This window comes from Pongo abelii, chromosome 7, assembly GCF_028885655.2.
Source record: "Pongo abelii isolate AG06213 chromosome 7, NHGRI_mPonAbe1-v2.0_pri, whole genome shotgun sequence".
NCBI lineage: Eukaryota > Metazoa > Chordata > Mammalia > Primates > Hominidae > Pongo > Pongo abelii.
In genome coordinates, this window is record NC_071992.2 from 146268320 (window position 1) to 146294727 (window position 26408).

The 26408-nt window shown below is 38.3% G+C and overlaps 1 protein-coding gene across 17 annotated transcripts in view; it reads right to left on the reverse strand.

Moving 5' to 3' along the window:
• The window catches only part of CYRIB (CYFIP related Rac1 interactor B), a 177032-nt gene that overhangs the window by 47067 nt on the left and 103557 nt on the right, over positions 1 to 26408 (reverse strand). For 6 of the 17 annotated variants that reach the window (XM_024250507.3, XM_024250506.3, XM_063726265.1 and 3 more), the window contains 2 exon segments: positions 16094 to 16180; positions 14899 to 14937 (listed from right to left, as the gene is read on the reverse strand). The gene's annotated coding sequence lies outside the window, so the exon portion shown is untranslated. 17 annotated transcript variants of the gene reach the window in all.

The following is a 26408-nucleotide window of genomic DNA, read 5'->3' on the forward strand; positions in this document are numbered from 1 at the left end:
AGCAATGCGAGAACAGACTAAAACAGAGGTCCCACAAAATCTTACATAATCTGCCCCAACACACTCTGGCCTCATCTCCCTTCACTCTCCACTGCACACATGCACATCTAACCACAAAAGCCTGCTTGCAGTTTCTGCTGCTCAGTAAGGCCTCACCTCTTCAGAGAGAATCCTTCAGCTACCTACCCATCTATAAATGCCCCTTCCATCCTCTTCTCTATCCCCTTCCCAAATTGATGGTTCGTACCATCTAACACACATTCCTATTACTCTTACCTATTTACTCTGTCTTCCTCTGAGTAGGCAGGGATTTTGTTTTGTACACTACTCTATCCTGAGCACTTAGAACAATGCCTGGGATGTGGCTGGTATTCATAAGTATTTGCTGAAAAAATACATGATTAAAAACAGACAGGCCGAGCACAGTGGCTCATGCCTGTAATCCTAGCACTTTGGGAGGCCAAGGTGGGTGGATCACCTGAGGTCAGGAGTTTGAGACCAGCCTAGCCAACATGGTGAAACCCCATCTCTACTAAAAATACAAAAATTAGCTGGGCAGGGTGGCAGGCGCCTGTTATCCCAGCTACTCAGGAGGCTGAGGCAGGAGAACTGCTTGAACTAGGAGGCAGAGGTTGCAGTGAGCCAAGATCACACCACTGCACTCCATGGGCAACAGAGCGAGACTCTGTCTCAAAATAAAAATAAAAATAAAATCCTAGGACCCTTAAGAATTATACTACATCCACTCTGCCTGTGCTCTCTAAATGGTACAACAAAGCCTAGATGACAGCACATCTGTTTACAGCATGGTGTACCCAATATTCTAAGCCCACTACTGAGACCTATTCCTCAGAAAAAAAATACTCGTTTCAATAAATTACTGCTCACTGACAATACACCTAGTCACCCAAGAACTCTAATGGAAATGTGTAAGGAGATTAATGTTGTTTTCATGCTGCTAACACAATATCCACTCTGCAGCTCATGGATCACAAAGTAATTCTGGCTCTTAAGTCTTATTATTTAAGAAATACATTTCTTAAAGCTAAACCTGTCATAGATATGGATTCTTCTGATGGATCTGAGAAAGTAAATTGAAAGCCTTCTGGAAAGGATTCACCATTCTAGATACCATTAAGAACTTTTGTGATTCATGGGAAGGGGTCAAACATCAATAGGAGTTTGAAAGAAGTTGATTCTAACTCTCACAGATGACTGTGAGGGGGGTTCAAGACTTCACTGGAGAAATGGCAGATGTGGTGGAAATACCAACAGAACTAGAGTAGAAGTTCATCTTAGAAGGGCCTTTAAGATGTGACTGAATAGCTGCAATCTTACGATAAAAACTTGAGTGGATGAGGAGTTGCTTCTTATGGATAAGCAAAGAAAATGGTTTCTTTCCTTTCCTTTTTTTTTTTTTTTTTTTGAGACAAGAGTTTCACTTTGTCATCTTGGCTCACTGCAACCTCAGCTCTCGGGTTCAAGCAATTCTCATGCCTCAACCTACTGAGTAGCTGAGACTACAGGTGCAAGCCATCACAGTCAGCTGATTTTTTGTATTTTAGTAGAGATAGGGTTTCACCATAATGCCCAGGCTGGTCTCAAACTCCTGAGCTCAGGCAATCCATCCACCTTGGCCTCCCAAAGTGCTAGGATTACAGGTGCGAGCCATTACTCCTAGCCGAAAATGGTTTCTTGAGATGAAATCTACTCTGGTGAAGATGTTATTTAGACTGTTAAAATGAGTATCACATGAACATAGCTGATAAGCACTGGCAAGGTCTTAAAGTACTGCCTCCAATTTTGAAAGTTGTACTGTGGGTGAAATGTTACCCAACAGTATCATATGCTACAGAGAAATCTTTCATGGAAATGTCAACTGATGTGGCAAACTTCGTTTTTGTCTTATTTTAAGAAAATTGCACAGCCACCTAACCTTCAGCAGCTACTACCTTGATCAGTCTGAAGCCATTAACATCCAGGCAAGACCCTCCACTAGCAAAAAGGTTAAGAACTGCTGAATGAAGGCTCAGATAACTGTCAGCATTTTTTATCAATAAAGTATTTTTAAATTAAGGTATGTACACTGTTTTTTAGACACAAATCATATCAATAATCTCAGTAACCCTTCTGAAAATATTCAAGGCACCACCCTCATCAAACATTGCCCAAAGTCTGCTTATTGAACTGCTTCTAAGAAACTGTACCATCACTTGACAGCAGGCCAGGCGCGGTGGCTCACACCTGTAATCCCAGCACTTTGGGAGGCCAAAGTGGGGAGATTACTTGAGGTCAGGAGTTTGAGACCAGCCTGGCCAACATGGCAAAACTCCGTCTCTACTAAAAATACAAAAATTAGCCAGGCGTGGTGGCACGTACCTGTAGTCCCAACTACTCAGGAGGCTGTGGCATGAGAATCTTTTGAACGTGGGAGGCGGAGGTTGCAGTGAGTCAAGACCGCACCACTGCACTCTACACTCTTCAACAGAGTGAGACCGTACCAAAAAAAATAAAATTAAAAAAAGAAAAAATAAAAGAAGAGAAGAGAAGAGAAAGCAAGCAATGTCACCAAAAGGAAATGAAAAGGTGGGAAGAAGAAAAACAAAGGGACCTTTCAAGTCCTGTCATAATTTCTTCCAGCAGTAAGACAGCTAGGGCTCCAAGCTCTAGCTTCTTGTGGAACTCCCAGCAGCAGTGCATTATCTGGCCCCCTTCAAAGGTCTGAGACTCCAGGCCTATGGGGTTCTTCCTTCAGGCTCCCAAATTCTCCCAAATCCATCTTTCTCTTTTGTTCCCTCAGCCCTAAAAGTAACTGCTGCTTCTTGTGGTTTCTATTAATATCTAAGTTACCTCAGCAATCTCTTTTGGCTCAGGTTTCCAACACTTGTGAACTAAATACATATATTAAAATCCCTCGTTTTAAAATGATTTCTGCTTTCCTGGTTGGAATTTGACTGATATCAGGGAAGTTCTAGAGAACAGCTTAATCCTTAACCTTACTAACACTATCTAACTCAGTGCTATCAAGTACTAGTTTAGCTATTAATAAAGTGATGCTTTGATTCTCCATCTTTTGTGAAATGTAAAAGAAGAGACAGAGAGATTAGTACAACAGGATTCAGGTATTCCTGGATGCCAGCGTTAATATCAACACACTAGTACTAAAATCTCCCCATGAAGCCCTAGCAAATGTTAAGATCCATATATTTTAATTTTAGCTACTAAATTACATGCAGTTAAGTCACTTGACTTAAAGAAATGTGATATAACAATGGAATAAAAATTGGGAGACTTGATTTCTGGTCCTGACTCTATCATAAAATGTGTGACTTTATACAAGTCAGTTTACTTGTTAGACTAAATCTCTTACTGAGCTTCTGGCTATTATTCTACATCCATTCCACTCCATCTTGCCTAATGCTGACATCTAGTGGATGGATACACTTAGACTTCATATTATAGAATGAAAAATCTTATTTCACCTATTTCTGTTGGGCCATGTGCAATGGATATAATAAATTAGGAGACCAATACTGTTCCTTACATGGAAGTGAAACACAATAAAGTAGTATTAGATCAGATTGTCATGGTATCTTTGAATCTGATTCAAAGATTACTGGCACTCTTCCATGATTCCAGCCATTAAATGTTAAAAAAAAAACCTGTATTACAGGAGGTAGGAAAAAGAATAGTTTAACCACCAATTCAAATTACTGTCAGAGCCACATATTTAGACCATGAAAGCACAGAAACACATTCTGCTACAATGGTTTGCATCGAGTACAGACAAAGAGTATGAGAAGGGCTAGTACAAAGGCTCAAGGCAAGTAATACAGAAGTTTCTGGAATGGAATATGATGGAAATATGCAAAACAACTCAAAATGACCTATTTTATAAGGACTTACTATGAAAGTTTCTCTTGAAAATACGTTATCATTAGACAAATATAGTATTCTGAATTCATTTTGCAAACATTATTTTAAAATCTATGAATGCAAAATAAATTTTATTTCATGTCAACAACTCAAAAGAAAAGCCTGGTCACACAAGTCCACTGTCACATTTAATTACCAAAATTGTCAGACTTTTTTTTTTTTGTGGAGTAGCATTCTGCTTTTAACTATGGCTTTCTTTATATATCATGCTGTAAAATAAATATACGCCAATAGTTTCAATGATTACTTCTGGAAATATTTTATTTTAGAAAAGTTTCATTTCATTATATATTTCAAAATTACACTAGGCTGATGTAAAACGCAAGAGCAATGGGCACAATTGGGTGGAAGTGTAAACTACTATGACAAGTTTGGGAAATTAATCTGACATTCCTTCTGAGGTTCATGTGCAATATTCACATAATGAACTATAATACTGTGCAAACAAATTAACTCCAGCTACATACAATAAATATAAGAGAACTATAATGCTATCAGAAAACTGTACACAATATAATACCATTACATCAAACACCATATTAAAGATACTGCTTATTTATATAGGGGGAGACAATCATAGGATTGGGCAACTTTAAAGACCTGAGAATTATTCTAGTTCCTCAATTAGTGGTGGATTCGTGGGAGGTTTATTTTTAGGCTTCACAATTTACAAATGAAGTATGCACACTCTTGTATGAATCAGTAATTTTAAATGTTTTAAAATGTAAAGCCATTGATGCTCAGAGAACAACACGTATGTCTCACTGAAAGATGCCCAACAAAAAAGCTTAGAATGGAATTCAGGTGCCTACCTCTTTCTAATACACATGCTACAATGCATGGATGATCAGTTTTTTAAAATGTATCATTATATAAGCCTCAGATACTTCTATATATTTAGCTTTTACAGTATCAGTGGTGGTAGTTGTTTTAAATCAAACAACATTTACTTAGCACCTGTCTGCCAATGGCTATGATGAATACTGAATATCTGGTGCTGAGGAATTCACAGACAAGTAGAAGAGACCAGACAAGCAAGTGTGGGTATGCTTTCACAAAGAAAAAAGCAAAGGGCATTCTGAACACATAGAAAAAGGAATACCTAACCCAGTCTTGGTAAAGTAAATAAAAGCTTCCCAGAGGGGCTGATTCTTAATTCTTTCTTGTTTGCTATTTATTTAAATTAGGAAGTAATTCCAACATAAAGTATAAAAAAATACTATTCACAGTCTGTCACCCAGATTAAAACTATAACAATCTGGCAATAGTTGCTTCAGATGGGCTACTTTTTTGTGTGTGCAGTTGACCTCCCAACCTCTTTCAATCAACTTTCCTCCCCTCCCCTCCTCTCTCACTGAAGATAATTAGTATCTTTTTTAAAAAATTATTAGATCGAGATGGGTTCTCGCTATGTTGTCCAGGCTGGACTTGAACTCCTGGCCTCAACCGATCCTTCCACATCAGACTCCAAGTGTTGGGATTATAGGCATGAGCCATCACACTAGGCCTTTTTTTTTTCCAGCATGGTTTCCTTGCCAAACATATTTTAAGATTTTTTACTCCAAAGGTATATATTCATCATAAACAATACAGTATTGTTCTGCTTTTCAACTTGCATACATGATATACTGTGCATATTCTTTGAAAACTGGATTTTCTCACTCAATGGTTTTTAAAAATTATTAATTTTTAAATTAATTTTTAAATTTTAAATTTAAATTTAAAATTTTAGCTATTACATACTATTTGATTATTCAAAGAAACCAGTTTATTCATTTCTCTACTGACTGACGAGATTATTTTCCACTTTTAAATATTAACAGTTATGCTTTACACCTACATACATACACTACATATACTTAAGCTCATGTACAAGAGTCCTATAAGACAGCTATCTGAAAATGAAAAGGCAACTGTAACTTTACTACATGGTGCTATATTGCTCTCCCAAGTACTTCCATCAATTCTGTTCCACAGGTAGAAAGATTTCCTATTTCTTGTCCTCCAAAACGTCAAGTTTAATTTTTAGAGTCTGAAATGTCTCACTGATGTTTAAATTTGTAGTTTCTTATCAGTAAAAATGTGCACCTCTTTGTATTATATGTTTATGGGCCATCTGTGAAGTGTATATGCATTTCCTTTGCCACCTATGGTCCTTATTTTTCTGTTGTTTCACAGCCCCACTCCTACCTTTCCTGCACTGCTGGGGCTGAGAATGCAAATGACATTTCCCAGACATCTTTGCCAGCTGGGTTCCTGTTAGGAGGAACTGGAAGGTGAGAAGACAGGAGGAAGAGAGAAGTTACTGATTAGAACAGGCTAGCAGTTGTTGTAGGAGCAGTGTGAACAGTATCCAATACCCTAATTAGGGACAGATGCAGCCTGTAGGTTCCAGCCTAGTGGTGGCAGCAGCTTGTCTCTGGTAAAAGCAGCATCACAATTTATTTTATTTTTGCTACTCTGTTCTCTCCCTTGCTCCTTTTGCTCTTCCAGCTTTTCTAGTATCTTTGTAACCAATCTTCTATATTAAATTGTTTGAAATATCCAGAGTGGTAAGTTTTCCTAACTTCAACTGTCATACCACTCTTTCTTTTTTCAAACTGAGTTTTAGAAATATATATATATATTTTTTTTTTAATTAATTTATTTTTTTGAGACAGGGTCTTGCTCTGTCGCCCAGGCTTGGAGTGTGGTGGTGTGCTCACAGCTCACTGAGACCTCGACCACCCTGGCTCAATCGATCCTCCCACCTCTGCCTCCTGAGTAGCTGGGACTACATGCCTGTGTCATCATGCTCGGCTAATTTGTGTGTGGGGGGGGCGGGGGTGGGTAGGGGGAATATTGCTGTTGCTTGTTTTTTTTGTAGAGACAGGATCTCATCGTGTTGCCCAGACTGGTCTCAAATTCATGGCCTTAAGCAATCCTCCCCAACCCTGGCCTCTTAAAGTGCTGGGATTATAGGCATGAGCCATCATACCTGGCAGCTTTAGAAATTCTGGATACCAACCTTTTAATGCTTATATACAAGGCAGATACTTTCTCCTAGGCTCTAACATATCTTAACTTTGTTTATGGTGTTGTTTGTCATATAACAGTCCAGTTTTTCATCTTTTCTTCACGGTCTGTGCTTACTGTTTAAATAATAATTCTTCAAAATTGCCTTATTCTTGCCCTTTTATTCACTCATGTGATTGTTAAATTCTACAGAAAAAATCTGATGGGATTTTGATTTGATTTTGCATTAAATATATAATTGCCATCTCTATAATTTCAATCATTTTGTCATTTAATCTATGAATATGACAGATTACATAAATTCATTTTCTGTTGCTAAACCATTCTTGCATTCCTGAGATCAAGTCTAGTTGGGTTGGTTATTTATTTATTTATTTATTTATGAATAAATGAATGAGGGTGAATGAATAAATTTGAAACAGGGTCTTGCTCTGTTGCCCAGGCTGGTCTTGAACACCTAGGCTCAAGCAAACCTCCTACCTCAGCCTCCCAAGGTGCTACAATTACAGGCGTGAGCCACTGTGCCTGGTTTATTTGGTCATTTAAAAAAATATATTCCTAGATTTGGTTTTGCTAACATTTCACCTTGGATTATTTTGTAAGACTGACCTGTAATTTTTTTCTCTGTTCCCGTCTGGTTTTGCTGTCAAGCCTATTTTTATACATAGACTTTTCCTATTATTTAGAACCATTTATAAACAATACAATGTGTCAATTACTCAGTGAGTTTTATAGGAAAGCTCTTCCAAACATCTAAGAAGCCTACATCTGTTTCGTTTTTGAAACTCCAGCCTCTAACAGACATTCTGTCACATAGCCAGTACTCAATAAATATTTGTCAAATTAATGAATGAACAATTCAAGTAAAAAGCAGCTTATTTATCCAAAAAGAGAATACCTAAACTAAGGGCATCCCATAAAAAGAGTAGGTTTAGGTCAAATGAAACAAAGTGCAACTTAATAAATCAGGGACTAACTTTATGGAATAATCCCTTAGTCTTACCTACGAAGGGATAATTCAAATACAAGCTCTATAAACATCAAGAAAATCAAGGACAAGGTTAACAAGCAAAGGTTTACTGCTAAAACATTAAAGCTGGCCTGGACAGCAATGATATTTTCCCACAATACTCTTTACCACCTCTGAGCTAATCTTCAATGGTGTTTCCCATGTTCTTATGCATTATCGCAATGAGAGTTCAAATCCTTAAAAATCCTGATGACCAACAGCCATCTTCAGAAGTAGCAATTTTAGTTTTCTGTTTCTGCACAGAGAATAACTAAGGGCTACAGAGACATTCTCATCCATTTCTTATAAACATGCCACCCACCTCCCCAGAGTGAGAGTCTCTGGTGCCTCTTCCAGTCACCAAACAGCAGCAAAAAAGCAAGGAACTTAAGGACCTACTGCCAAGTAAACAGGCCTTGTGGCAGTGAAAGGATAAACTGTCCATCATTCTTTCTTCTCCTCGGAGATTTCACAGGAAAAGGAGAAAGTGCGGGAAACAGGAGGCCTACAATTGAAAGGAAATCTGCCAGAATTTGGCATATAGAAGTAAAGTGTCATTCCTAGTCATCTCACTATGACTGAAATGGATAAGAGATTCTTAAAAATTGTTCTGCTTTCTCTCATAATTTGAGTTAAAAGATAAGGTATTCTCCGAAATTAAGTATCCCTTAATTTCTGGGGTTGACTAGGGGCTCTTCTCAACACTACAGTCACTGTGAAGAGTGAAAGACAACAGGCAGAATGGCTTTATATCCCATTACCAATAAATAAGAGAATCTCAGACCAGGAAGGGACCGTTCACGGTCAAATGGAAGACTCACCCTTGACTATTTAACCTTAGTATGAATCTATTCTACAACATATCCACACCAAGTAGCCATCTCACCACTGCTTAAATACTCTACATGACTTAAATTTTAGACTTTGGTCAATTTTTAGAAAAATTTGTAGAAACTTAAGACAATGACTGAATAAGCACAATTAAGACATGAATTCTACCCTCGAAAACCATACAATCCTTGTATTAAACTGAAATTCACCCATTTGTTAATTTCTCCTCCTTGGTTTAAATTCTCTGGCCTCCTAGAAATAAACTAAACACAATCCCTGTGCTACTTAACAAACCATTAAATATATGAAGTATCTTAAAACAACAGTCAAATGAGGTCAAAAGACAGTTACCCATCAGATTACGTATGTTCACATTTGCAAAGTTACAAACAAGACATCTCCTTAATGCCAGCCGAGAATTTAGCTTCTGAGTAGAGTTTATAAGTGATTTTCTAGGTAGGGACAGGCATGGTGGGCGGCTAATGCCTATAATCCTAGCAGTTTGGGAGGTGGAGGTGGGAGGATTGCTTGAGCCCAGGAGTTCGAGACCAGACTGGGCAACATAGCGAAACTCCATCTAAATTTTTATTTTTTGAGACAGAGTTTCACTCTTGTCGCCCAGGCTGGAGTGCAGTGGAGCAATCTTGGCTCACTGCAACCTCTGCCTCTTGGGTTCAAGTGATTCTCCTGCCTCAGCCTCCCAAGTAGCTGAAATTACAGGCATTTGCCAACATGCCTGGCTGATTTTTGTATTTTTAGTAGAGATGGGGTTTCGCCATGTTGGCCAGGCTGGTCTTGAGCTCCTGACCAGGTGATCCATCCACCTCGGCCTCCCAAGGTGCTGGAATAACAGGTGTGAGCCACTGTGCCTGGTCCCCATCTAAAAATTTTTTTTAAGTTGTTTTTTTTTGTTTTTTTTTTGTTTTTTTTTAAGGGAATACTCATCACAAAGACCTTGTTAAACATTATAGGCTAAAGAACCAAGGGCAGTGGAAACTTTTTTCCCTGTGATCTTAACTTCTGTTTCCAAAGCACCCTGCAGAGGGCTTTGCATGACGTTAGTGCTAATGTTAAGTTAATAAATGAACACTTATTGTGGCACATACAATTCATCCAAAAACAATTAAGAAAAATTTCAAGTGTTCCTAAAAGAAATTAGTACTAAAACTTCTAAGTTAGAAAAAAAAATCACTGGAAAAAACTTTTTTAAGAAAAGTAGTAAGTATGTTATGGACGGTTGGATGCAGAAGCTAAAAGTAAAATAAATTTAAAAAAGAAAAATGTATGCTTATTAGGAAAAGAAGATGGATGTTAAGAAATGTTCTTAAATAGTTTTCAAGTTTGTCAGGTCTTTCTGTTTGAGCCTTGTACACTAACGGAATTTAATACAAGTGAAATTACAAAAGGCACAAATGTTTTCCTGGTTCTTGAACTTAATTTAACTGAACTAAAATTAAAATCATTCTCTTAAATGTATCTCCTCCAGGCTTATCGTAACCAAACAGAATACAAAAGCGTATTTTTCTTCTCTTGGTAATACAATTTTAAAGATATGTACTTGAATAATTTTCTACATTAATAAATCAGTATCTCTTACAGTGCTAAAAAGAGTCCAGCAGAGGTCATTCATTTACATTCTGATGTTGCCATGTTGCCAAGGAGGTGGTAATTATAACTGAATATACATTTTTATTTTGCCTTTCTTTTTTTTTTGGAGTCTCACTCTGTCGCCCAGGCTGGAGTACAGTGGCACGATCTTGGCTCACTGCAACCTCTGCCTCCCAAGTCAAGTGATTCTTGTGCCTCAGCCTCCCAAGTAGCTGAGATTACAGGCATGTGCCACCACGCCCGGCTAATTTTTGTATTTTTAGTAGAGACAGGGTTTTGCCACGTTGACCAGGCTGATCTCGAACTCCTGACACCTCAGGTGATCTACCCGCCTCAGCCTCCAAAGTGCTGGGATTACAGGCATGAACCACTGTGCCTGGCCTTTCATTATATCATTTTTTAAAATACAATTTTACTTCAGAAAGAAGTAAAATTTTACAGCAGAAAGAGATCCCCCTCAATAAATTTAAAAAGCAGGTCCCATAATTATTTTCAAATGACAAATGACAAGGCCAGGTATCTTTGTAAATAATTTTGCATAAGCTGGTTTGTTTTATTTTAAAGGCTGATTTATACAAAATAGGAAGAAACCTATGTTTTCTTAATACTGTGGAATAAGCTAATTGTAAATGAAATGTTGAGATCATTATTAGGACCAAATGCAGTATGTGCATATCATATAAATTTTTTTAACTAAGTATGCCATTAATTATTACAGCTTCCAGTTTCACAAAGCATATAAAAAGGGAATGTTTATATAAATCAAAGGTCAAATCACTAAACGACTTTGAATTTTTACTTTCAACCTACATAACAGAGAGAGGATCACAAAGAAAAGATGTTTATTTCAGAACAGAGCATTGCAATAGGAATATGCATGACACAGTAAACTATGCCATACATATTCAGGGAGGTAAAGGAAGACAAAGGTTTTTAAAGAAAAAACAAGGTTTATATGACAGTTTTGAAATAAATATCCTTAGCTACAAAGATCAATAACAAAGGTGACACTAGTTGGAGGCTGAACAGGCAGTTGCTGGGCAGATGTCCTTGCAGAAGTATTATTTTGTGTAAGGTGGTGATGGCCTTTGTGTAAGGATATGGTCTTTGTAATCTCTTTCATTATCAGGCATACGTGTGAGAACACTCTCTTCACAGCCTTCCCTGGCTCTGTACACAGCTTCCCTGGGTTTCCTTAACATTAGTAACTCCATTCTGATTCTGAAGACTTTCACTACTACATGTCTAAAGTTGCTGGGAGAAAAAAACGGAGAAAGGGGATGACAAAGGATAGAAAATCTGAGCCCAGACTAAAGGGTTTGTGAAATGACTTGAATGAGCTCAACTCCCTAATTTTATGAAAGAAGGGAAATAAAGACTAGAGAAACTTGGTGACTTGGACAAAGCAGCAAATGAGTAAAAAAAATGTGGGGCTTAATCCACTGACTCTGGCAGTGCAGCTTTTGAGAACCTCTAAAACATGGCATCAGGGCCAGATCACATCAAAAGAATCAAGTACCACCACAACAAAGGAAACAAAAACGAAAGTCAGGTTCCCCACTATGTCCCCTTTAAAATGATTGTTAATGCTGTTTTTGCTGTTAATCAAACTTCAACAGACCTGACATTCAATTTGTAGTCAGTGTCAGTTGCTGGGCAAACACTGGGATTCGGGGACATCATTCTAGGCTCTTTCTAGATCAGGCTGAAACTTACCACCGTACAGCTTATACTGCTGATGGAACTGCAAAACAGCTGGTGCCTTTCTGCAAGTCTCTACCTTTTTCTTGTTTTCAGAACACAATTACCAGAGCACTACTATTCTTATCCTTCCTATGGCAATGATGGCATTTCTCTTCTTAAAATTTTGGTGTCTCATACTGATATTTGCGTTTTGGGAGGGCGGTTTTTTTTGAGACAATGTCCTGCTCTATCACCTAGGCTGGAGTGCAGTGACATGATCTAAGCTCATGGCAACCTCCGCCTCCCGGGCTCAAGCGGTTCTCGTGCTTCAGCCTCCTGGGTAGCTGGGATTACAGGTGCGCACAACCATGCCCGGCTTGTATTTTTAGTAGAGATGGGATTTCGCCATGTGGGCCAGGCTGGTCTTGAACTCCTGGCCTCAAGTGATCCACCCACCTCGGCCACCCAAAGTGCTGGAATTACAGGCATGTGCCACCATGTGCCCAGCCCTGATACTTGTTTTTTACATATTTATTTCATGTTCTTTGAAGGCAGGCACTCGCCAAGGCTTAACACTTATTTTCTACTCTCTTTCTCCACAAAATTTGGGACTACAGGCACACGCCACCACACCTGGCTAATTTTTTGTGTTTCTAGTAGAGATGGGGTTTCTGTTATTATGGACCAGCAAATAGAGACTTCTTCAAACCTATTTCACAAAACTTCTAGCCTACGCCACTAGGATACCTTTTTTTTTTTTTTTTTTGAGAGACAGAGTCTAGCTCTGTTGCCCAGGCTGGGGTACAGTGGTGAGATCTTCGCTCACTGCAACCTTCCAGGTTCAAATGATTCTCGTGCCTCAGCCTCCCGAGTAGCTGGGATAACAGGCAGGTGCTACCATGCCTGGCTGATTTTTGTATTTTGAGTAAAGACGGGGTTTCACCATGTTGGCCAGGCTGGTCTCAAACTCCTGACCTCAATCCACCGGCCTTGGCCTCCCAAAGTGCTAGGATTACAGGCATGAGCCACCATGCCCGGCCTGTAACTACTTCTTTAAGATTAGTCATATAGAATGTGAAAAACTACACTTACTGAAGTATGATGGAGAAAGGTCTAGCTGAATTTTCACTAACTGAGGTTCTTGATATGGAGGTCCATAGAGAATTCAGGGATCTGTGAATATGGATGGGAACCTTTTCACTAACCTCTACACAAAAATTAACAATTCCTTCAATCAAGAATATAAGTAACAAACTACAGTAGTATTAGAAAACCTATGAATTTGTCATTAATAGAAACCATGGGTATTTTCGTATTACAATTTTTGCACACAACATCTATTTAAAATTATGATATACAGTATATTTACTCCTAATGCTTATTCTCCAACATGAGAAACACACATATTAATGTAAGAAGCACACATATTACTTATCACTAATTTGTATTTAGTATTTGTTAATGGCTTTTCAATGTAACGTTTCCTTCTTAATCCTATGTAGCTTACTTCATACAATCATGAATCATTATTAGAATCATTATTCTGAGGCAGGATTCATAGGCTTCATAAGATTGCCAAAGAGGCCCTTGGCACAAAAAATATTCGTTAAGAACCTCTGAACTGTAAAATACAGAGTAAGCAAGGTGATAACAATTCTGAAGGACTGTCATAGTAGTAACTGTTGTACCAGCTCTAATAAAATGATGGGCTGGATTTTTATTTTTGTTTTTATTGTTTTTTGACACAGAGTCTCACTCTGTTGCCCAGGCTGGAGTGCATGGCGTGATCTCGGCTCACTGCAACCTCCGCCTCCTGGGTTCAAGCAATTCTCCTGCCTCAGCCACCCGAGTAGCTGGGACTACAGGCATACGCCACCACACCTGGCTAATTTTTTGTATTTCTAGTAGAGATGGGGTTTCACCATGTTGGCCAGGCTGGTCTTGAACTCCTGACCTCAGGTGATCCACCCACCTCGGCCTCCCAAAGTGCTGAGATTACAGGCATGAGCCACCGTGCCCACCCTTGTTTTTGTTTTTTGAGACAGGGTCTTGCTCTGTCGCCCAGGTTAAAGTGCAGTGATGCAATCTTGGCTCACTGCGGCCTGGACATCCCAGGCTCAGGATATCCCAGGCTCAGGTGAGCCACCACAACCGGCCTGATGAGCTAGTTTTGAAAAAAATATACTCTGTTTATAACTAAGAAGAACACGGAAAGGGATTCTAAGCTAGTCATTTTCACTTAAGAACACAAAGTCTGTCTGTAAAAAAAATACATTTTGAATACTTAATAACTTGTTATAATTAAAACAACTGCAGGATTACAAATGTTTAAGTACTCAGGACCCTTTAACAGTAACTACCTTTTACGCTAACGATTCTTTGTTTCTAAAAAAAATTTTTTTTTAAAAAGGACCAAAACCAGTAACGGATAGAATTCTTAAGATTATGTGTAAAGTGTCTTCCTTTCTGTTTTCAATGAAAAAAAAATTATATGTACATACATATACTTTAAACTATTAAAATTACGGCTTAGAACTTTCTTGATCAACTATACTGGTGACGGCTAAAATGACTTAATTCAAAGGAAAACACATACCTCTCCTATTGAAAGAAAGCTGTTAAAAAAAGTTCTAATTAATTTACATTTTCCCCACCAGGTCCTATTCTAAGCCAAAAACTAAACAATCAATATTTCCTAACTCAATATTGTGTATAGAACATTTCCCTTAAATTATATATAGTTAATATAAGTTTTTACTGAAATCATAACTTTTCATTTATATTTGAATAATCATTTCCCCCAAAGACATATTTACCTTCAGCCAGTGCTGGTGATTCTGTCCTTGTCCTTCTATCTGTTTAAAGAAAGAAAAAAAAGGAAGAAAGTCTAAAACATTATTATACTTTAAAACAAGTTTTTACTACAGTTAACTTTAAAGTTTACGGATGCCATCATGCACATGCACATTTTATATATACACACATATATTTATTTATTTCCTTGGATTAACTCAACTACCATTTATGGAGGACCTATCTAGAGTAAGGCATCATATTAAGCCCTGGAAACAACAATAGGTAAGACAACCCAGTTGTCACCGTCAATATACTCAGAGAGTAAAAAGTGTACGAAGACAAGTACGCAATTCTCATCATAGCTTATGAAGCAAAGGGTAAGAAAACGAAAGTTAGTAATTCCTCTTTAGTCTTACACAGCAGGGGCCTAAAACTATCAAAAGAGGCATATTTATATATTCTTATCACAGTTTAAGTTCATTCAGTTTCAATGTATTAATAATCAGTTTTACTCAAGGTATTAAAATCCTTATTCCGTGACGATAACCTATTATTTGCCAGGGACACATTTGGCAAAATTCAAGTGAACCACAAAGCCCTCTCTAGGATTGGTTTTATTATTTCACTCATTCATTCATTCATTTATTTCTGTAGAGAGAGGGTCTCGCTATTTTGCTCAGGCTGGTCTCCAATTCCTTGTGCTCAAGTGAGCTTCCTGCTTTGGCCTCCCATAATGCTGGGATTACAGGCATCAGCCACCATGCCGGGCTTGGTTTTACTATTTCAAACACACAATTTTAGGTAAAATGGAATCTTCAGAATGAGTATAACTTTGCAAATAAGGTTATAAGAAGCAAATAAAGACATTAACCCCTTGGAGAAGAAGGTATGGATCACTCTATCAGGAAAAAGCCTCACGTTTTCACTGTAGCTGAGGTACCTCCTCCTGATTGCACTATCTGTGGTTTATTTTCTGCTCTGGGGCTTTGCAATAGGAGACGTCTACAGGAATTCTTCAGCTATCCAGAGATATAAACAAACCTGAAAATTTGAAGGTGTTAACACCATGGGCAACCCTTGACCAATGAGAGATGGGATCTAGCAAATAAATACCACCTTCTTCCCAGCAAAAGGCATATCTTTATTGCTTTCTCAGAGGGCTTCCTCAGGATCAAGCCCCAGTTGCTCACAAAAGTGAGCAGCTCAATAACGCACCCTTGGATTGGCGTTCCCTCTTTCCTAGTTCACTTGTTCCAGTCCTTCAACTTCTGCTTCTTGCTAACAGGTGTGCAAATGAATTACCTGTAAGAAAGCACCCGTCTCAGTTTCTGCTTTTGGAGTGAAACTAGGTCAAGACACTTGATTTCCACGATACCATAATCCCTTTTCATCCTACCTCACTGGACGCTCCTTCTTAATTTCGACTACACTTTCTTGCACACCCCATATTCCACCCAAATTCTCACTACCTAAAATCCTTGTGCCTACTATCTCCTACTAATTCAAGGCAGAAGATTCTGTTGCCTGAGCATTATCAGATCTACTACTACTTCATATTGAAGAGACTAGAACAGAGGTTGCAAAAATGCATATGGAGTTGGCTGGCTGGGGCCACCTTAGATAAGTGTTAACCAGGCAAATAAACATGTGTGTGTTTATCTAAATGGTGCCACTGCTATCAACATGCCATGCAAAAAATACAGGTGATACAGAGCTCAATATCCATGTAAAAACAGATTTTAGACATTAGCAACTAATGAAATAAGTCAGACACTCAATAGGCCAAATGAAACAGTCTAAGGGCTATACGTGGATGAACCACCAGTTTGCGACTTCTGCTCCAGAACCTCACGTTGTCTACAATTTATTATTTAATTAAATTTATTTATTTATTTATTTATTTTGAGACAGAGTCTCGCTCTGTCGCCCAGGCTGGATTGATTGATTGATTGATTGATTGATTTTGAGACGGAGTCTCACTCTGTCACCCAGACTGGAGTGCAGTGGTGCCATCTCAGCTCACTGCAAGCTCTGCCTCCCAGGTTCACGCGATTTTCCTGTCTCAGCCTCCCGAGTGGCTGCGACTATAGGCGCCTGCCACCATTCCCCGCTAATTTTTGTATTTTTAGTAGAGATGGGGTTTCACCATGTTAGCCAGGATGGTCTCCATCTCCCGATGTCGTGATCTGCCCACCTTGGCCTCCCAAAGTGCTGGGATTACAATCTTTCACTTTTCTCTGAGTTAGTTCACAAATGGGAGTCACGTTCAAAGCCTAACCGCTCTAGTTTTTCTCAAAAGCTTGCCTTGGATCAATATTACTAGAAGTGAAATGAATAAACACTTTTTTTGCTTTTTCCGCCAAAGATAAAACTTCCTTCCCTAAGGCCCCCTGAAGGCTCCCAGAAATAAACAAAACAAGTGGCTTGACTGACCACTTTTATAAACCACAGCAGAAAAAACAGTGCCACTTCGCATAAAACCATGAGGGAAAATTCAATTATTTATTCTTAATAAATCAAGACACAATAAAACACTTGTAACTGTATTCACCCTTAGAAATCAAATATCAGGTCACAAATAGTAAATATTAACTAATATTTAAATTGGATAATCCAGGCACCTAAAATCTACAAACCTAGAGATTCTTCAAGTGTTAAAATTTACTTGCCTCCATACGAACAAATGGAAGAACATTCCATGCTCATGGATAGGGGAAAAATCAATATCGTGAAAATGGCCATACTGCCCAAGGTAATTTATAGATTCAATGCCATCCCCATCAAGCTACCAATGACTTTCTTCACAGAATTGGAAAAAACTACTTTAAAGTTCATACGGAATCAAAAAAGAGCCCGCATTGCCAAGTCAATCCTCAGCCAAAAGAACAAAGCTGGAGGCAAACTATACTACAAGGCTACAGTAACCAAAACAGCATGGTACTGGTACCAAAACAGAGATATAGACCAATGGAACAGAACAGAGCCCTCAGAAATAATACCACACATCTACAACTATCTGATCTTTGACAAACCTGACAAAAACAAGCAATGGGGAAAGGATTCTCTACTCAACAAATGGTGCTGGGAAAACTGGCTAGCCATATGTAGAAAGCTGAAACTGGACCCCTTCCTTACACCTTATACAAAAATTAATTCAAGATGGATTAAAGACTTACATGTTAGACCTAAAACCATAAAAACCCTAGAAGAAAACCTAGGCAATACCATTCAGGATATAGGCATGGGCAAGGACTTCATTTCTAAAACACCAAAAGCAATGGCAACAAAAGCCAAAATTGACAAATGGGATCTAATTAAACTAAAGAGCTTCTGCAAAGCAAAAGAAACTACCATCAGAATGAACAGGCAACCTACAGAATGGGAGAAAATTTTTGCAATCTACTCATCTGACAAAGGGCTAATATCCAGAATCTACAAAGAACTCAAACAAATTTACAAGAAAAAAAAAAAACCCATCAACAAGTGGGCGAAGGATATGAACAGACACTTCTCAAAAGAAGACATTTATGCAGCCAAGAGACATGAAAAAATGCTCATCATCACTGGCCATCAGAGAAATGCAAATCAAAACTACAATGAGATACCATCTCACACCAGTTAGAATGGCAATCATTAAAAAGTCAGGAAACAACAGGTGCTGGAGAGGATGTGGAGAAATAGGAACACTTTTACACTGTTGGTGGGACTGTAAACTAGTTCAACCATTGTGGAAGACAGTGTGGCGATTCCTCACTGTCTGCCACAATGTCTTCTAGATCCTCAGGGATCCAGAACTAGAAATACCATTTGACCCAGCCATCCCATTACTGGGTACATACTCAAAGGATCACAAATCATGCTGCTATAAAGACACATACACACGTATGTTTATTGCGGCACTATTCACAATAGCAAAGACTTGGAACCAACCCAAATGTCCAACAATGTTAGACTGGATAAAGAAAATGTGGCACATATACACCACGGAATACTATGCAGCTATAAAAAAGGATGAGTTCATGTCCTTTGTAGGGACATGGATGAAGCTGGAAACCATCATTCTCAGGAAACTATCGCAGGAACAAAAAACCAAACACTGCATGTTCTCACTCATAGGTGGGAATTGAACAATGAGAACACTTGGACACAGGAAGGGGAACATCACACACCGGGGCCTGTTGTGGGGTGGGGGGAGCGGGGAGGGATAGCATTAGGAGATATACTTAATGTAAATGACGAGTTAATGGGTGCAGCACACCAACATGGCACATGTGTACGTATGTAAAAAACCTGCACATTGTGCACATGTACCCTAGAACTTAAAGTATAATAAAAGAAATCTATATATATATATGAAAAAAATTTACTTGTCTCCAGCAAGACATGAGTTATTACTTCAGACCATTCTGTCAACCATGTTTATAGCTCTGTAGTATTTCAAATGATGGTACCTATGATGGCCTGGTGCAGTGGCTCACACCTGTAAGCCCAGCACTTTGGGAGGCCGAGGTGGGTGGATCACCTAAGTCAGGAGTTTGAGAAGTGGAGGCCGAGGTGGATGGATCACCTAAGGTCAGGAGTTTGAGACCAGCCTGGCCAACATGGCGAAACCCTGTCTCTACTAAAAATACAAAAATCAACCAGGCATGGTGGTGTATGCCTGTAATCTCAGCTACTCAGGAAGCTGAGGCACAAGAATTGCCTGAACCTGGGAGGCAGAGATTGCACTGAGCTGAAATCACGCCATTATACTCCAGCCTAGGTGACAGAGTGAGACCCTGTTCAAAAAATAAATAAATAAGTAAATGGTGTTGAAATAACTCCATGGAAAACTAAGACAGACCCTTCTCAAACTATACATTACACATGGATTCGAGTTTAATTTCTCAAAACTAAATCTCAGAAAATAGAACAAAGAATCTTACTTATCTTTGGAGGAATAATATGCTAAAATATAAAGCACTATAAGAAATTTAAAATGGAAAGATGAATCAATCATGTAAAAATTAAAGATAAGGGATACCAAAATGTCTTAAAATAGTTCATGGGAGTGTATATAAATCACATGAAGACAACAGAAAAAAATAAACTTGATAATTTGTAACAGGGAGGCAAAACAATAAATTATGAAAAAAATGTATACTCCCTAATAATAAAAAGCAAATATAGTAAAATGGTTTAGAGAACTGGTTCTGAAATGAGATAGGCTTGGGTTGCATTTCCAATTATTTAAATTATTATTTGAGCATCTTTATATGTAAAATGCACATTTTCACTTATTTAAATTAGGTTATCTATGCATCCTTTTCCTTTGTAAAAGAGCAAAAATAAACTCAAAATGTGTAGATTAATGGAAATGCTAGTTTTGCTGAACATGGTCATTACCTTTTGTATTTAATATTAAAATTACAATAATATGTATCTCTCTACTGACACTAAATCTCAAGTACAGTACTCTTAAGAAAACCATGTCTAACACGCACCAGAACTCAAACACCTGAGGATTCCTCTATGCCATCCTACACCATGCTCACTATCACAAAATAGTTTGATCAGAAGAAAGCACAATGGTTACATTAAGATCCTCCCTCCTTAATATACCTAGAACTACATTTTCTATATAAAAACAAATATCAATGCATATATGATACATATAAATCTTAATATTGTGCAAATATTAATAATATTAATACAATATCAATAAATTCTTTTTTTTAATAAAGATTTTAAACAAAATAGAGATGGAGTCTTGCTATGTTGACCAGGCTGGTCTTGAACTCCTAGCCTCCAGCAATCCTCCCATCTCAGCCTCCCAAAGTGCTGGGATCACAGGCATGAGCCACCATGCCTGACCAAGAAATTCTTAATCTCTGTTGTAAACCCATGCTCCAGAAGATTTGAAATACCAACATTTCTCATTATCTCTAAAGTTTTTTTTTAATTACCTCCAAGAAAAAGTAAATTGCCAGTAACGGTTGCCTAGGTAATGCCAGGCTTTCAGAACATGACTTGATTTTTGTAGAGTCTAAAAAGTTCTTACAATCTTAATTTTCCCCTTTATTATAAGGGTAAAACATGCTCACTACACAAAATACATAAAGAAAATGGAAAGAAACAAGTACCACTACCTATAATCCCACAACCAAAGCTTTAACAATTTATTCTCTTCTAATTTCTTTTATGTATATTTTTATACAATTTACCACCATTTCTTTGTTATTTGTACTGCTTTTTATCATTCATATCATGGGCAATATTTTCACATCATTAAAAACTCTGCCAAAATACCACTTTTAGTCTTTACATACCAACTCATCACATGGTTGTACCACATTTTTTCAAGCATTTTCTCACTGCTGGACATTCAGGTTTTTCTAACCTTTTGCTCTTTTAAACAATGCTATGCCCAAGACTTCCACAAGCACATAAAGACTTTGTGAGGTTAGAAAAAGTTATCCCAGTCTAATATAAAAATGTTTATGAACTATTATTTTATTACACAACCTCAACAACTACACAATATAGCTCTGCCTGGGTTGGGGTTTAAGAACCCCAGCAAGCAAACACCCTGGCTGTGCATACACATGCCCCTGCACACAAGGGTCACACTCTTGCCTACTGACAAACATAATCCCTGAACATTAAGGCACATAAACATACCTAAGCCAGTGCCAGGCACCCTTGCCCCAAATGTCTCAAATGAGACTACCAGATCAGTTTCTGTCAGACTCCAGGCACCCTTGCCCCAAATGTCTCAAATGAGACTACCAGATCAGTTTCTGTCAGACTCCAGGCACCCTTGCCCCAAATTTCTCAAATGAGACTACCAGATCAGTTTCTGTCAGACTCCAGGCACCCTTGCCCCAAATGTCTCAAACGAGACTACCAGATCAGTTTCTGTCAGGCTGGAGTGGTGGGCAAGTTAGCGAAAGAAATCATCTCAGGGGATGCCTGGAGTCTGGAGCTCAGTCTGGACAAGACCATGCTGTAACCAACTGCATGGACAGAGTGTCCGCACAGGAGCTCTCCAGAGTCTTTGCATGCCATAGGTGCTAGTGTGGGTTTACGTACCAGGCAACTCACTGTAACCTGGAACTCCTGGCTCCAAGATGTGGCCAGAAGGCCCAGAATCCCTTCACTCACCCACGATCTTCTCAAATGTGACATGTCTATCTCATGCCTGATACACCCACAGGTGTGGCACCCCTTGTGCAGAGGGCCATGTGAACACCTTGAATAATTATCTTAGCTATGAACATAAATCTTTGTTGAAATAACTTAAAAATGTTTAGGATACATCAAGGTCTTCATACCTAGTGCCAAATTGCTGTCCAAAGATATATTCTAATTAACATTACCATCAGAATGATGCACTGGCCAACTTCACAGCATCCTTGACAAGTGGTGCCTTCTTTCACTTTTTTTTTTTTTAAGAAATAAGGGCCAGGTGCAATGGCTCATGCCTATAATTCCAACACTTCAGGAAGCTGAGGTGGGAGGATCACTTGAGACCAGGAGTTTGAGAACAGACGAGACAACATAGCAAGACCATATACACACAAAAAATAAAATGAAGAGCCAGGTCTAGTAACATACAACTGTAGTCTCAGCTACATGTGTGGCTGAGAAAGGAGGATGGCTTAAGCCCAAGAGTTCAAGGCCACAGTGGGCTATGAGTGCCACTGCACTCCAACATGGGCGACAGAACAAGACCCTAATTCTAAAAACAAACAAAAGAAACACGGTCTCGCTCTGTCACCCAGGCTGGAATGCAGTCGTACAGTCACAGCTCACTGTAACTTTGAACTCCTGGCCTCAAGGTGTTCTCCCTCCTTGGCCTCCAAAAGCGCTGGCCTCTCTCCCATTGTTTTCTTAACTACTGAGGCCAGCTATTTTTTTCTCCACAATTGTGTAACTTAGTCCTTCCCATTTTCTATCAAGGCCTTATGTATTTTTAAGGAAATAACTATCAAATCTGAACTTCCTTGATCAGATACTCAATATAAATGTATAAAATGAGGTACAGTCTTTTAAAATTGTCCCTTTCTACTCGGCTGCCTTTTTCCAAGTACTTCCTGTGTTTTAGACACTGAACTGCACGATGTATTTCACATAAGCCTGTGAACCTAATAGGTTAAAATTAAACCCTTTTCATTGATGAGCAATCAGAGGCTTTAAAAGGTTAAGTAGTTTGTCCAAGGTCATGACTAGAGGGTAAGGAATTGGGAAAAGGAGGGGAAGGGACAGAAATGAGGAAGGGAACAGAGGGAGAAAATTACTTTTCAGGAAATAATCTTGTTCAATATTTATTATAATATTCCTTTCTGTAAATGTGATTTCCTGTAAAACAAATACTACTTTTCCACTAACTTCTTTTATTGTAAAATTAAAAATGATTCTTTTAAAAAAATAACCCACAGCCGGACCTGGTGGCTCACACCTGTAATCCCAGCACTTTGCGAGGCCAAGGTGGGCGAATCACGAGGTCAGGGGTTCAAGACCAGCCTGACCAATATGGTGGAACCCTGTCTCTACTAAAAATACAAAAATTAGCCGACTGTGGTGTGCAAAAAAAAAACAAAAATAAAAACAAACAAACAAAACCTACAACAGCAATTATGCTGTTTTCAATTATGAAAAACCTGAGGCAAGGGCTAAATTAAAAGGCAAGAGCTAGATTAAGAGGCTCACCAGGCTTTGGGGACATTATACAGAACCTTCTTACTTCTGGATCTCCTGGTTACTGTCAACATCTTGCCCTGATTACTGACCATCTACAATGGGACTTTTCTGATACTTCAACTCTGCTAAGTTTTGGAACATACAGCCATGGAGAGACTGTAAAATGCATTTTTGATGGCAGGTGCTGCAATCGTGCTAACCTAAAGATAACACAGGTTTAAGATATGTTCTGTGAAAACAAGTAAGTACCTTATTTTGCAGCTCTATAAGCTCAAACTCTGTAAAATTAAATGCTAGTTAAAAGAAAAGATAGAGTTTTTAGCGTTCATTTAATCTACCCCACATGTTCAAACCCCCTTATAACATTTACACACATAATTTTAAAGGAATGGTAAATACAAACAGAGGTAATAACATAAGGCAAATAAAGCTTTACAGTTTATATATATACACGCTCCAAATTTACCCCAGGGTCAATTTCATAAAAGATCAAATAGTTGAATTTATATATCCTGCTAAATATATATATATGCTCCAAAATTATCTGAAGTTGCAAATTGCACTAGCACTGAAATGACCATTCCTTCCAGCTTCTCACCTTGCTTCACCACTCCCCCAGCACCACTCTCTCCACCCCTAGTCCTATGCTGCAGTTATCTGAAATTACAAAGTTTTTTTTTTTTTTTTTAATTATGACCAAGTTTGGCTTATCTGAGAAGTACAAGGTTTGTTCAGAATACCTACTGTTTTCACCACCCTAACAGATTAAAAGAAAAAAGCCATATAATTACCTCAAAAGATGCAGAGATGCACTCTGGGGTTGCGGGAAGCGGAGGACTGGGAACAGAGAAGGTGCATTTGAATGAAAACAAAGACTTGGGTTTTTTTAAATTTGCCTTTCTTTATTTCTTTATTTTAGAGACAGGGTCTTATTAGGATGCCCAGGCTGGGGCTTTCTTTTCTTGCAAGTCATTTTTTTTTCAAACAATTCTATATGATAATCAACAGGATGAACTATTGAAGGCATATTAAAGAGTGGTTCAGGTAAAATGATTCAGTGAATTCCTAATCTGTGTGTCATGTTTATGCTGACAGAAAACAAGTGTGTTCTCTACTGCTGTTAAAGTTATCTCTACTTGCTGATAAATTTAAATACGAAGCGCAAAAGTGAATCCTACAATGCAATACCTTGACTTTCAGGAATCTGCTCCACTTTTTTTTTTTTTTTTTTTTTTTTTGAGACGGAGTCTGCTCTGTCACCCAGGCTGGAGTGCAGTGGCGCGATCTAGGCTCACTGCAAGCTCCGCCTCCCAGGATCATGTCATTCTCCTGCCTCAGCCTCCCGAGTAGCTGGGACTACAGGCGCCAGCCACCACGCCCGGCTAATTTTTTGTATTTTTAGTAGAGACAGGGTTTCACCGTGTTAGCCAGGATGGTCTCCATCTCCTGACCTCATGATCCACCTGCCTCAGCCTCCCAGAGTGCTGGGATTACAGGCATGAGCCACCCCTGGAATCTGCTCCACTTTCAAAATCATGCCTACATAAGCAGAAGCTCTTGAGATAAACCTTGTCTTTCCCCACAGTGTTGTAATTACAGTAAAAGCTTTTCCATAATAATCAGAACTAGAAGTTGTTCAATTAATTGCAATTACTGACAGAAACATTTAAAATACATACACGTGCATTCATTAGCTAATTCTTTTTAAGAAAACCAAAGCACATTCTTCAATGACAAGCCATTGCTAGAGTATTTTCCAGCCACTATGATCCAATGTTTTTGTAGAAATTACCAGAGGAAAAAAAGAATTTTTTTTAATTTTTAAAAACTTACAAAATGCAAATTCCAATTCTTCACAGACAACGTGTGAACAGTTTATGAACCAGTGCTGGTTTGCAAAGTGCACTTTGAGTAGCACTAGTATAAATAAAGCATGGGCTCTGGAGCCAAACTGTGAGGCTCATCCTTGGAAAAGTTTCTCTCTCTCTAGTGGGCATAATATTAATACCTACCACCTAACTGGGTTATTATGAGGATTAAATAAGAATATGTCTAGCATTTAAAACTGTCCCTGCCAAATAAGAACTCTATAAATGAAAGTTGATGTTATTATCATTATTACTATTGTATAGATCATAACCATAAATACATTTTTTCTAAAATGTCTAGTTTTTGTCTATTTTAAATGTAATGAGAAATGAAGATACCGAAAATACAGAATTCTTTATAGTTTTATCTTTTTCTCCAATTTTTTATATCCTGATTCATGACCAATCATATCACTTCTTTTAAAGTCAGTCACTAGTCACTGCACACCTGTTATTCACCAAATGTACAGGCTGCAGAGCATGTAGCTGTGTTACTTCCCTGTCCCCCAGTGACAAATCCATGGGATACTTTTTTTTAAAATGGGTAACTGAAGGAGAAGATTTGCCAACAAAGACAAAAGTGAAGCAAAGAAACAAAAGCGATAATGCTGGAAATAAAATTCTAATAGAATATAAATGGAGTCACAAAAGAGTTGACTGTGAGAATGTTGACACTGCTGCCAACAGGGAGACTAAATATGCAGCCAGAGGAACTTTCTGAAGGTAAACTGAGCAACATAAAAGAAGAGAGTGGTTATGGTGAAAAGGAGGACAATGTCTCAGAGGAAGTCACGCCAGCAAAAAACCTTCATATTAAAGGAACTTTTACATACACTTCTTGATATTCACGATGTAATGGATAAAATGTTTGAAGCTGATCCAAATTTAGAAGTATTAACAACTTGTCCAAGGCCTAGAAATGATGCTCACTCCACACTGTACAACAGGGAAGAAGAAAACAGGCACAGTTCTAATTACTC